This window comes from Stylophora pistillata, chromosome 9 (assembly GCF_964205215.1).
Source record: "Stylophora pistillata chromosome 9, jaStyPist1.2, whole genome shotgun sequence".
In the NCBI taxonomy this organism is placed as follows: domain Eukaryota; kingdom Metazoa; phylum Cnidaria; class Anthozoa; order Scleractinia; family Pocilloporidae; genus Stylophora; species Stylophora pistillata.
Genome location: NC_142527.1, coordinates 7,910,201 through 7,924,089, shown reverse-complemented (window position 1 = coordinate 7,924,089; position 13,889 = coordinate 7,910,201). Strand labels below are relative to the sequence as shown.

The following is a 13,889-nucleotide window of genomic DNA, read 5'->3' as shown; positions in this document are numbered from 1 at the left end:
ACTATGAATCGCATAGTTCCTAAAAATAAATCCAGTAAGTATTATTACATCGGAATAAAAACAAGCAAACAAACAAACCGAAAAAACTTTCGTCAGCTCTGTTCCTAAAACACTTCATAAAATTTCGATTTCAACCTCACTAAGCATTTTGGACCCTATCTGCTTTAATTTTCAATCTACGGGATATTATGAGGACCCTTGTTTGCACTTTATTGCTGATTGCTTTTGATGTTACTATTACCACTGGAGACCAAGCCACCAATGGTAAGCACATTTCTCTCTAAGTATTTAATCATACTTTGAATCCAGCGTTGTAAAATAGAAGCTGAAGGCATGATAAAATATGTACAGTGTGCATGATTTTTTCTTGGGGGAATTATGCTCCGACTGTTTCGATGCTTTCCTTTGAAAGTACATTTGGTTTGTATACATTTGGCAAGAAAAAGCGAGCAGGGTCAATGGATCGATTGGCAAAAATTTTTGAAAAAGGTGTGAATCAACGATTGATGATGGCTCTACAAATCAGCTAGTAAAAACCTAGAGGAAAACGTTTAACTTTCTCGCCTCTTATAGAACCAACATACAGTAAATTAGGCGATAATGTTCAAAGTATTTAAAAGTGTGAGACTTTATGGTAAATCATATGATCGAGTTCTTAAAAAAATTGATTTGGCATTTTCCATATTTATGATGATAAAATGTAAATGTCCCATGATACTAAAGAACCATAGCCGAGTTACCAGCCTCTCTTCAAATGAAAGTAACAGTGGATTTCTTTTAATTGAAGTTTGTAGCGCGTATAAAACCTGAATTATACACCTGTGATTAGATAAATTGCTTGATAAAGTGATATAAATTAAAGCGAATTGAATAGCTGGCTGAGAGAACCAATAAACGAGCGAGTAGCGCCTGTGCTATGACATTAACATTTCATCAGTATATGGTTTCATTCTTGGTTATTACAGCCCAAGTGTTTTCAAGATTACTTTGATTTAAGCGGATAAGAAACGAAAAAAAAAAAAAAAAAAAGAAGGGTGGCTATTATGGGAAACTCTTTGAGTATCATAGTCTATCCATCTTTCCTGTAAAAAACAATTCTTTCATATGGGTTTGCAACAAAAGCTTGTAGAAAATGCTCCACCCAAACAACAACAAAATTTCAGCTCTACCAAAATGATAAATTGATGCATAAAACTGCCAAGCATTTCTTTATTTTGACTGTCTTTTCTCTCTAAGGTTGACATTGTTTTTAAGTGTTGAGATAGAAAACTCAAAATGCTAGACACCATGGGGGCAAAATTTTAGTGTTTATCGTCAGTAAGGTACTCCTCCTATCCGACATTTGAAGAATAACTTTACCTATGGCATAAGTTTCATTACCATAAGTTATACCTGTTTATTTCCTTTGCACTACCCTGAAATTTTCCGGCAAAATAAAAATATAAGCAGAAACAAACCAACCAACACCAACAAAAAAAACAAAAAAAAAAAAAAAACAGTCCTGGCCCCTTCAAATAAAAATGTGTTAGTTTTACATGGTGAAACAGCCAACTAAAACCGGTTTTTCGTTTGTTTTGTGTAGTAGTTTAAGTGCCGTTGATCTTATTTTAAAAGATGAAGTGTATAGTACCTGCAAATAAATCCAGCAATTTTTGCTTATCAAAAAAAAAAACAAACAAACAAAAAAATAAACAAACAAACCCAAAAAACTTCCGTCAGCTTTGTTCCTCAACTCCTTGTAAAATTTCGATTTGATTCAACTTCACTAGACATCTTCGACCGTATCTGCAGCAATTTTCAATCTGCGGGATATTATGAGGATCGCTGTTTGCACTTTATTGCTGTTTGGTATTGCTTTTACTAATGTTGCTGAAGACCAAGTCACCAATGTTAAACACATTTCTTCTCCAGTTTTTAATCATACTTTTAATTCATCGTTGTAAAACATAGGCTGAAAGCCATCAAACATTTATACCATAAACATACATTTCTTGCGGGGATTCCGCTTCGGTTGATACACTGCTTTCCTTTGAAAGTACATTATGATTGTCTACATTTCGCACGAAAAAGAGCACAGACTCGACAGATGTGTTGGAGAAAAGGTTTGAAAAGGATATGAGTCTTTAATTGATAATGACTCTACAAATCAGCCATGATCATGAAATGTAAGCATCTTCTGATGCTAAACAACAATAATCGAGTTACCCAGCGTATTTGCAAATGAAAGTCCATGTGGATTTCATTTAATTGAAATTTGTACCCAATTTTCTTGCCGAATATAACCTGACTCATATACGCATGATTAGACAAAGTCTTTCATTATGTACATACTATGATCTAAACACTGAAAAGGCGCAAAAAACTTGCAAGCTGGTCGAACAAGCCGAGAGCCAATCAAATGGCTCATATCGTTTCTTTCACATGCGACGAAAACGATACGTCCAATCAGGAGCCAGGTATCAAGTTTTTTCACCTGTGAAGGATATCAAGACGATTTTAAATCAGTTCCCCGGCCAAATCAGTCCCAACTTTCCTCGTTTAATGCCTGGAACCATATGGTAAGACTGCCATTTCGGAAATGTGAAAATTAGGCACTGCGGTCGTAGGCCGTGCACCACCTGCTAGGGCCCGAACTGAAGACGTACAGACGTTCTGTCGCCGTACAAAACAAGGTTGTTCTAATTTTTAGTATTCTTGTCCAGTTACCTGAACGAAATGATATTTTCAACGTAATTTTAGATTTGATATGTTGTAATCATGCTTTATTTTGACAATCTCGTTCCCAGGGCTTTTTCCCTTAGCTGGGGGTGGAGGCCCTGGCATTGGTCAATCACATTGGCATTTTGATTGTTTGTTTGAATTCAATAATTTATGGAAACGTTGCCATTTGAAAATGATGTAGGCATGATTCCGATATCAAAAGGGTGGAAAGTATGCCTACTCCGACAAAGATTTCTCCTAGAAAGCAAGTTTGCAGAAACTACAGTGATTCTCACGTGAGTTTTCATATGTTTAAAACATTTAGCAAAGCTGGTTCATCAAGAGATCTATGTGCAGAGGTATATAGAACCTGTGGCAAAAAAACTTCTGAGGATAATACGAGATCAAAGTTCTTATGTTAGGGTTCCGTTACATTCGCAAACAAGATGGAACAGTTTATGAGGACAGCTCAATCAATGGAGAGTATGCCGATGCGTTCAACTTTAACCTTCACCGCTTCAATTACAATTACAATTAAAATTTATTATTTATAAAGCGCATGGTTTATAGGAAGATGCTCCTAAGCGCTTTACAACATTAACCCACCCGTCCCACCCAGGGGGGGAAATGCACTGCAATATTTTCCATCTCTTTTGTTTGCGAGTGTATAAGATAAGAAATCTCGTTCCTTGATTCGGCTATATTTCATAGTTATTTACTATGTCGGCCGAATACTTTCCCCATTGTAAGGTATTTCACCAAAGAGTTGCCAACGGCAGACATCGATGTAACTGTTTATATATATAAGAATAAAGGGTTAAGACAGACCAACACGGACTCCCTATGTGACTTTTGCAGTCGTGTCGCGTTATCGCCTTCATATTTTTTCTCTCAAAAGGGCGTCGTATGGGATTTGGTAAGACTCCAATAACATTATGCCCTCAGAGCATATATTCAAAACACTTCCTTTGAAGAGGTTTCAAATTTAAACGTTGTTCAAAGGAAATCCGACTCGGTGAAGAGGTGACAAAAGCTCTGGTTCTCCCGAAGGGCCCAACACCTTGAATGTTTCGTTTAACATATGATAATTTGGTGCACCCAAGATATTTGGGTGTTTTGAGATAATGTGACCGGCCGATGCCAAGGCCGATGCCAGGGCCTTTTCCCGCCCCACCCCAAACTAAGGGAAAAGGCCCTGGGAAGGAAGTTGTTATTTTGATACAGTGCCACTAAAGATACCAGCATTCAAGCGGAATGAAATACCCTGTCTAAATAAAGTTTACTTAAAGAAAGAGACAGGGTGAATCCCACCCCTCAGTTTTCTTTTTTCCCAGTTTGGGAGCGGGCGGTATAGTACGTGTACAAATAATGAAATCTAATTAGTTGCGAGAGCGGGCAGTACTCTCCCATCCGGCCCGCTTTCAGCGGCCCATAGTCGTTTTGTGTTAAGTCGCTTTGTAGAACATCTCTAGCTTTGTTGCAATTGTTTATAGATGCATGTTGCTTTGCCGGCTAGGAAGTATTTATATGCAAAGACTTCGGTCACTACCTTTAGTCCACACAGAACATAATTCTCTCTTCTCTCTTTCTCTCGAATCAGTTTGGCTTTTCAGCGAAACCTTTTCTTAATAATATTGACACGAGATAATCCTTTGCAAAAGGTAACTCAGAAAATTAAAGCGAGTGGTGTTTGCAGTTAATTACGTTAATCAATGTGACTTTCATTCACTAAATCGAAATTATTCGTTTAAAACGCTGAGCCAAACTTCAAGAACTTTTATGAATACTCAATCACTTATTCTTTGCAAGTCCCTTGAATTTGCACACTTCTATCGTAAATTTCGCAGTAGAAACCCCAGGAGTTCGATGAGTGAAAGCCTCTTTAAATCAGCCTCGTGTTGAAATAAAAGGCGTTTCATTTGACGCAAGGTTTCGGAATGAAGAATCACAAGAACAGAACACCAAACAAGTAGACTCTCCGACTACAAACGTACATTGCAATTCTCTTACAACTCGACTTTCCGTGACATTTAAAACTGAACAGACATAAGTCTTCGAAAATTTATCTTCGTTGGAAATGAATAATACTATCCATAAGATCTCTGAGTGTTCTTTTGAGAGGGATTGTGGGGATAGTCACTTGCTCATGTGTGTTTGCCAGCACTGTTTTTCATTAAAATGTGCACATGCACTTTTTTTCCTCTCTAATTGACAGGTGTTAGATCGTGACAGATACTTATTAAAAATGTTCAAAGAATGCTTGAAAGAATTTAAAGTTACCTCAACAGTTAAGTAAACAAAAATGGTTCGGTGAAGCCTCTTTCTTTAGTTTGAATGACCTCTGTTTATGCTTTTACCTTACTCGCTAAAAAAAAAAACATCGCAAAGTTTAAGGAGGATTTTCCCGTAATTAAACTCGTAATTGTAGCCCTACATCATTCGGGTTCTTTCGACAAGTATTTCGTTAAGTGTTAGAAAAAAAATCAAAATTTTATTCACCTGCCTAAGTCGGTCCGTGTTAAGAAAAAACAGTGCCCTTTCTCTTGAGCACCACCCTCAGCCCACGGTCTCGAGCGGTACTTAGCTAGACCTCGAGCACAGTTTTTTTCCTAATACCGAACCCCCGGCGGGTGAATGACCTATATTTTTTTACGTAAAGGTCTTATTCTGAAAATTGACGGGTACGATTAAAAATAAATAAAGGGATAATTTTTCCTTACTTTTATTCTCTCTTCTTGATTTCTCGACTTCTCATGGAGCAGGAGTTTTGATCTGCTCCGAGTATACTTTCCACGACAACATAGGTGACTGGATGGACTCCATGAGAAAATGTGGCGAACTCGAGAATGGTTCACTTATCTCTATGGAAACCGCAAAAGAATGGCACTTTATCAAGAACTTGACCGCGATAAAGAAAAAGCAACGTTGGTTTATTGGATTGGAAAGTGTTAACGGATCTCGTACGTGGTGCTGGTTGAATAAGAGCATAGCCTGCGTCAACGAGAGGTTACCTGGAACATGGCGATGGTCTGATGGAGAACCCAACCATCATAATAAAGAACTTTGCGTAGAGATGTGGCACAATGGAAAGTATAACAACATAGAGTGTCAAAAAAAAGATGACTATCATGACAATCCAGGGTATATATGTGAAAAGCAAGTCAGTAAGTCAATGATTATGTCAATTTATGGTAATCGAAATAAATATCAAATGATAAAAGTTGTAGTCGGACTTTGATTTTGAAGCAAGTCACTGATATTCATATTTTCCTCCCAGATTGTTCCACAGTTTTACAGAGAGAAGATATTTTCATAGAGAGAACGACAGGACCTGCGTCAACCCGCCAACTTTTAACAACAACGACAATGGCCACCTCACTCAGGACAAAAATGACGAATGCAAAAACTAAAGATCGGCATGAGATGCTTTCAAAAGGTGGGATTTACTCTCGTTGAAAATTTGATCTTCTCAATATATCCCTAGTCTACAACTCACTTCTTGTCAGAGGTCACGCTGCAACCCCCCCTCCCTCCCCCTCCTCCAAAAGAGAAATGTAACAACAAAAACAACAACAAAAGAAACAAATAATCAAACGAGCAGGACGGAATTAAATTTCATTTATAGAAGAGGGGGATTTGAAGGTGATGATACCCTATCCCCCTTCCCTACTCGTTTCGGTCGCACAATTCTTAAATACTTCAGAATCGTTCTCACTGTTATCATTATTATTGTTATCATTGTGATTATCATTAATATCATTATCATTATAATAATTATCATTATAATAATTATCATTATTATCACTATCTCTATATGATTCTTTCTAGTTCACTGATGACATTCTGGTCTATAGACATGACTGTTTTGATCAACGTGTACTCATGCACTACAGCGAAAACATCAAAGAACGATAGAAATTTTAATATTCATGACTTGAAATGCAGAGTTTGATTTTAGGAGAGTTAGACAGATTATATGAAATATTTCGAGCGTTTTACTGAGCTATTTAGCACGCGCAATGACAAAAATGAGAAGAAGTCCTTATCCCACCACTAGAAAGGAAGATTCTTTATCCAAAACATTTGAGGGTAGGATCATTGTTGGACAATTTTACATCGCGAGGTTCTGGAAAACGACTACAAATCTCGATAACTTTTTGATGACAATACGTTTCGAAAGGCATTAGAAATAGTCTCCTAATAATACGTTCCGAAGGGCATTAATTTTGAGACTTTATTCTCCATGTCGCGCGACACTACAACAATACCTAATCGAATGCTTCAGCTCCTTGTTTGTGAATGCAGATCACTCCTAAACAACATGATGATGATTATCAATATCATAATAATCATATTTGGATCAGTTTACCTGGACGTCTCAGGAGGATCTATTTTGATTACCTCTTGGTAGCTTGTAATTTTAATCACGAATTAAAATTCGTTCCACATAGCCCATTCGAATTTCTCCTTCCAGCTTTGCCACAACTTCCTTGAGCCTTTCAACAGTATAATAGCATTCATATTTTTAAGGTTACATTATACCGAGAAGAGCCTCCACTTTTTTTTGTACATTTGTGTGCAATTCTCTTAGTTTTGGTTGTTAGGTTCCCCTAAGGGAGTGGAAACAGTCAGAACATGTATGTGAGTGGTCTACTGAATGTATCATTGAAAAAGGTTTGTTAAATAAAAAAACATAAAGCTTATATTAGGGCGATTGTAAATACAGAGAGCATATGATACGCCCGGCATTATCTTGTACGGTTGTTTACCTAATGAGCTATTCTTTTTAGTTTCTAAATAAAAAGGAGCTCTGTGATAATTTAAACATGCTATACCTTACTCTAGATAGGCAGACTAGCCTCGCGTAATTGAATCTTTATTGCAGCACATGCAGAATCATTAGATGACTACTTTAGGAAGTTACATCTATGCAATATGTCACAAGAACTGGGCAGATGGCAATAGGAACAGTAACCCCAAATGCGTAATCTCACCATTTGTATTTTGTGGCAAAAAATTTATAAACAGATCTGCTGAATCCTTTTGTTTGTTTTTTTTTTTTTTCCCATGGCCTCGTTTAATAAGCCTCGTTGTTTCGGAAGCTTGTTGTATGTCAGTGCAAGTCAGTTGATGACGTCATCAGAATGAGCCACTGTCACGCGATCCAACAAGAGAAAAAATGGTAATGAAGCTACCTTGTTTATGAGCGACTTAACCAGAAGAAACTCAAACATGTGCTGAAGGACGACGAAGTAAAAATATGTGTGAGGCCAGCCACCATTCTCCTATCAGTTTTCATGATGGAAACCAGAAAGACTACTATCCAATCAAACCTCAACTCACTTGTTAAGTCTCTATCCGGTAAACAGCGCAATACGCTTGGTTAGCGCTTCTTTTGAATGGCGCTATCTATCCTTTGAACAAGCGGGTCTAGGTGACACGTATCATGTTTTCCGTAGACTAATTTTTTTGGTACAAGCAGTAACGGTCTTTTAGCCATTTCGTGCCTTGTTCCCCTTGGTCTTCTTCATAAGTAAAAAGTCTTTCGAATAATGAAATTAGTTAGTTGAAATAACTTTGAAAACAGGAATGGATTTGAAAACAGATTTGTTCTCTTCTTAGTTAGAAAGAGTTTAGAAAGTGCGAAGACTCAATCGCACAGCGACGTGTATAGTCAGTTCCACGCATGTGACCATACTTTAAGTGCTGCGGTGCAAATATGCAGCGACATTCAAAATAACTCACTTTTTAGGAAAATTTATCATATAAGAATGACGTAGAAGTGAGTTAAAAGACTACTTAATGATGAAATCGTAAACGGTTATTACATTGTATCGTACTTCGAGGGCAAATAAAATAAAATCCGTTTCAGCTTCATGACCAAACTCTAAGATCACTCTCGCAATCCTTTCGAATCCGAATCCAAATTATACAGTAGCTCTTAATGCACATACCTTTACCTTTTAACTCAGTTATCTGCCAGTTGTCTGTCTTTGACTCACTGAAAAACAAATAGTTACTGGAGACTGGTCCGCCATCAGTAAAGCAAAGACAGTCCCAAAAAACGAGTAAAGTTTGATATACCACCTTGGTAAAAACGATATTATATGGAAAGCCAATTCGTACAGTTAAAGTCGAGATGAAGAAAGTTAAAATCAAAGAATTAGGGTTCCGTTTGTTGGTCTTTTTTACGCGTTTCAGTAAAATGAGTCAAGGAATTTAACAGATTTTGGGGTGTTTCTGACTTAAAGGATTTCTTAAATTCATTTTCTCATCTACTGCTTTGCGTCAGGGTCGACTCGAGCCACCAACACCGATTACTACTCGTTTCAAAGAATCAACAACGAGGGCGACAAAACGATCCACCCAACGAAGTGTTGCAGCAACTTCTGCCCAGCAAAACGGATCTACATTTAATCAACCAACAAAAGGTACAATATAACAATCTTAACGTCGTCTGTGTCTATATTATAAATGTATACATGCCTCTGTATTAGTTGTATTGAACGAGTGATTGATCGATTGATCGATTGATCGATTTATTAACTGTTTGATTGACTTGTTCATCTATCAACTCTTTAATTCATTCCTTCCCTTTATCACAGAAATGCATGTTTCATTATCATTTTGGTTAGTAAACTCCATTTGAAACAATTAGGTTTCAAATCATTATTATTTTGGTAGCATATAAATGAATTATTATTTTGGTAGCATATGAAAAAATTCGAGTTATATGACCGTGAGGTACGTGGGTGATTCTTAAAGTAAGGATTTCTGCAAATGATTTTCTCCATTGCTTTGCGTCAGGGTCGACCCGTGAGCCACTAATAATAATTATAATGATAATCTTTATACAGGGGGCTGAGAGTGGTATTGTGTGAGGTCCTGTTAAAGGCCTATATCCAACCGAGATGCCTTGCGCGCCCGGATCATTTTTCATGTATGAAAAATACGCCATTTTCCTCGTAGTTGCGGAATCGCTTTAATATCTTCTTCCATCTTACTAATTAGGGTTTTCAAAGATCCATCTTGAATCATTTGCAAACAACAAACTATCGTAGTATCCATATCAGTAAATAGTTTTTAATTCTTACATGCATGACGGTAAAAAATGTCATTTGAAAAGTTGATGCCGCCGAAGAAGCGGTCAAGAGGAAGGCCGAGTCTGCCCGGCTCGGCAAAGGTTATTCGACTTCGGGAGTCTGTGTATGATTTATGGAGGGCAAGGAAAACAACCATGGGTTTCGGAAAGACTACAGAAAGTGCTTTTGCACAAATGTTACTGCATTGTTCCTACGATGGAACTAGAGACTCTGGGGAGATTTTTTCGAGGTGAGAATAATTATTTGACTGATTTTTATTTGAGATCCTGAGATATGTACCTCTTCATCTTCCGCAATCTCCTCTTCTTCGCTCCTCGCATGGATTCTTGACCCGTAAGTGTTGAGTCCCACATGTACTTGCAAATCAATAGATTCGTCTGTTTCCATAATTACTAAAAGAAGGAACTCGTACTTTCCGCGCACATCAAATCTTGTTTGGAAAATACCGGGCGACGTGACTATAATAGTCGGCCTATCAGAGTTCGCCATTTAACAATAGCGCGATTCCAAAACAAAAACAAGCGACTGCAAAGGATCTCGGATGAAAATAGGCCTTTAAAATAAAATAACTAAAATAAAATTCATCGTAAATAGATAAAAAATTAGAAACATAAAAACTAGGTAATACACAAGGTACGTAAACATGATAGCATAAAATCTCAACACTAAATTAGCTACATACATGATTTTTCACTCTATGCTTATAAATGAGAAAGGAATCGATTTCTTTAAAAGACAGTTTCTAGGAGATTCTATTCTTTTGCGCATCTACATATAAAAATCTCTCTTTTCCATAATTCGTTTCTACACGAGGGAGGCGGAAATCGTTCTTTCTTCTTGTATTATATCTAGGGAGGTCAGAATTTCTCAAAATATTAAAACTATAGTCCACAAGGCCGTGGATGTAATTAAAGGCGGCACTGTATCTATATACAAGGCGCCGTTGGAGCATTGTGACCAATTTAGAGATTTTAGTACGTCGGCGGATGAGGCATAGTTCGCCAAATGGAGGATAACTTTTGCAGCTTTATTTTGTGTTATTTGCAAATCTTCTATAGTAGTAGCGTTACCTTTTCTCCCCAGATGTCATCGACATAGTAAAAAAGTAGACTACTGAGGAATTGCACTTTGTGATTCGTGTTTTTGATGGTAATAGATGTTTGACTCGTTTCAGTAAGCCGAATCGTTGATTTATCTTGGTAATTAATGATTCCATGTGCTCGTGCCATGTCATGTTCTTGTGGATGACTACACCGAGAAATTTGATTAGATCTGTATTTTCAAGTTCTTCGTCATCTATAGCTATTTCCAGCTTGATACCTTGTCAGGTTTGCAATTTGCGATTGTTACCAAACAATGAAAACTTCAATTTTTGAGTGTTCAATGTTGGATAGTATTTGAGTATTTGTTACACCATTGAGCTAAATGGGCAAGGTCGGCATTTAGAGGGTGTTGAATTCTTGGCAGCGTTTTCCCGACTAAGGTAGGTCACACTGTCGTCTGCATACATGATTACTTGACAGTGTTCTAAGCAATTCGGAAGACCGTTAAGAAAGAAATAGCAGAGACAAACTCTGGAACCCCACCACTCATTTCAAAGAAAGGGTGTCAAAACCTCATCTAATACCAATAATTTTATCTTATTAGACGTCAAGTTGTGTAGTATCGCTGAGCATTTTTACGAGTTGTGCCGTATTTTGACGAGCCCGTAGGGCGAGTCAAAATACAAATAACGAGTAAAAATACGTGATACTACACAACAAAACGTATAATAAGTTATTTATTATCCAACACGCCAAACTGTTATTTCAGTGCGGGCGAATTTCGCGGATATTTATTTACGGGGGGTGCGTGACAGAAGTATGCGAAGTGGAACGGAATTGGCACGTTGTTGTGTTCCTGCTTCTATTTTCTTCATTAGATGAAGAAATTTTCTGGTCGTCAAGCTGTTTTTCTTCGTTCGATTCATCTAATGAACTTGGATCTATGTTTGCCAGCCATTCTGACTCTTGGTCGTCGGAAATGTGATTCAAATTGTCCGCCATTTGTTTATTATTTTTTCGTAACTTCAATCCAATTCTTTGCTTGCGCGATGCGAGAAAACCTGTTTAACCGGTACTATATAATAGACGAGTACAAATACCGCGTGTTATTTGTACTCGTCGATGGCGTTATTTGTACTCGTCTAGGTGTAGTTGGAAAAAAAAGCAAATATTTTTACACTGCAAAACCGGCCCACCGAACTCCCAAGGTAAGGTTCAATGTAATTGTCTTAGTCTCTTCTATGTCTGTATAATAATCGCCTATATGCCACCAGCAGTATTTATCCATAACTTAATACATGTGATTTTCTATTTGATTGCCATAAGTTTTACTTTTGTTTCTTCACTTCGTATGTATCATTTTTGATGGGGAAAAAATCCAACCATAAAGCAGTACGCTTTCTTGCATTATTTTCCTTACGTAACACCAAAGCAACGTTATCATGAATGACAACTTCGTACTTCCCCAAAAAAATTGTTCTAAATCAGCAACTTCTCTTTAGAGTGATATTATGAGGTCTGCCTTACGCTCAATCTAATACCTTCTTCCACGAGTTGACCAGGGAAACAGAAGAGATCGATTTTCGCTATTGAATAACAAAGCTTAAGATCTTGGCAAAAATATCTCGGGCAGGGCGGCGTAGAAACGTAACACATACGTTTAAAGAAAATAATGTTCCAAAGATTGATCACAAGAGATAATTTACTGTTGCTAATCTCTTGACGATCACAGGTCGTGAAAAGCGACATTTAAGTTCGGCATTCCTTATTTTTCGTTTTAGTGTCCACTAGAACCTTTTTCAGTTCAATCACCCTTCGCCTCATTGAAACTAATCAAATAAGCATTTTTCTTTTTCTTCTTCAGGGACTACGTTTGAGAATACCGTTCGTAAATCTTCATTGCAAAATTTTTCATCTGGCAAAATAAATTTGGTCTTGATCGTCATAGTGCTACTGGCCGTTTCTATCTTAGCAATTGCAGTCGTATTCGGAATACTGTTTTTTCGGCGACGCCAGGGTCATAAAAATCAAGGCAAGTCACTTGCATCCTTTGCCTCTTAGTTTTTGTTTGTTTGTTTTTTATTTTACTTATTTTTGCTTTTTTGCCTCTTTTTCTGTTATTTTTAATTATTGTATAACCTTAAACATCTTACTTTTCAGCATGAGTATAATTACATATTCACTGAATAGTATTTTGATGCTATTGGCTTATTTAAAAGACCTAGAATGTAGAAGAGTTTCCTAACGTTTTTTAAGTTTGTTGATTCTCTGTGTTCATGTGTCTGAGATCGCCAATCGAGCTTCTATAATATCTCCAGTTTTATAATCAATTTTAGCGAGTATGGTAAACATGTGAATAAAAAATTAAGATATTTGGCTAAAAACGTTGTGAGAAATATCAAAAATTATCCATACTAAGGAGAAGCCAAACACCCTACTCCCAATTTTACCTTTGGAGATCCTGGCCCTTTCCTGTTATAACTTCGAAAGGGAAGGGGCTTCAGATCCGACGGCTGCTGTATCTTATCTTCGCTTGCTATTAACATGCATTTTCTTCCTTTTCTTCCCGACGACTACTTCGATAATGATTTGTTTTATCATGAAAACGACATCACGGCAAGTAGCATATAGTAGAATACGTTAATATTTAGTACTCCGTTGATAGTTTTTAATAAACTCATCATATCTTATTCATCCAGGTTTTAAACATGGAAAGACAAGGTTCTATAAATAAATTATCCGCAAAACTTAACTTTCCGTGAGAAACATTTTGAGTGATGGCAAAAACATCTCCGATTTGGACTGAATGACACAAACAAAATATTTTCCGATGTACATAATGGTAGTGGTACCTTTAAAATTATTACAATATTGTTTGTCGTCTAGATAATATACTTTTTCCCTTTCAAAACCCACTTTCTGCCTAGTCATTATCACTTTTTCTCAATTGGAAATTTGACTGGTATTTGAATCGATTTGCTTTAAAGTACACATATCATTCATATCATTAACGGTATGTTACCTTTTTTCTTTCCTGAAATCT

The 13,889-nt window shown here is 37.0% G+C and overlaps 1 pseudogene across 1 annotated transcript in view; it reads left to right on the top strand.

The window, feature by feature from the left end:
* Positions 1-134: 134 nt before the first annotated feature.
* LOC148723047 (uncharacterized) overlaps positions 135-13,889 on the top strand; it is a 15,907-nt pseudogene continuing 2,152 nt past the window's right edge. Inside the window, exons 1-4 of the transcript XR_015991366.1 lie at positions 135-264; positions 5,463-5,864; positions 5,978-6,136; positions 12,711-12,878. The product of XR_015991366.1 is annotated as an uncharacterized LOC148723047 (transcript). The remainder of the gene's footprint in view (positions 265-5,462; positions 5,865-5,977; positions 6,137-12,710; positions 12,879-13,889) is intronic.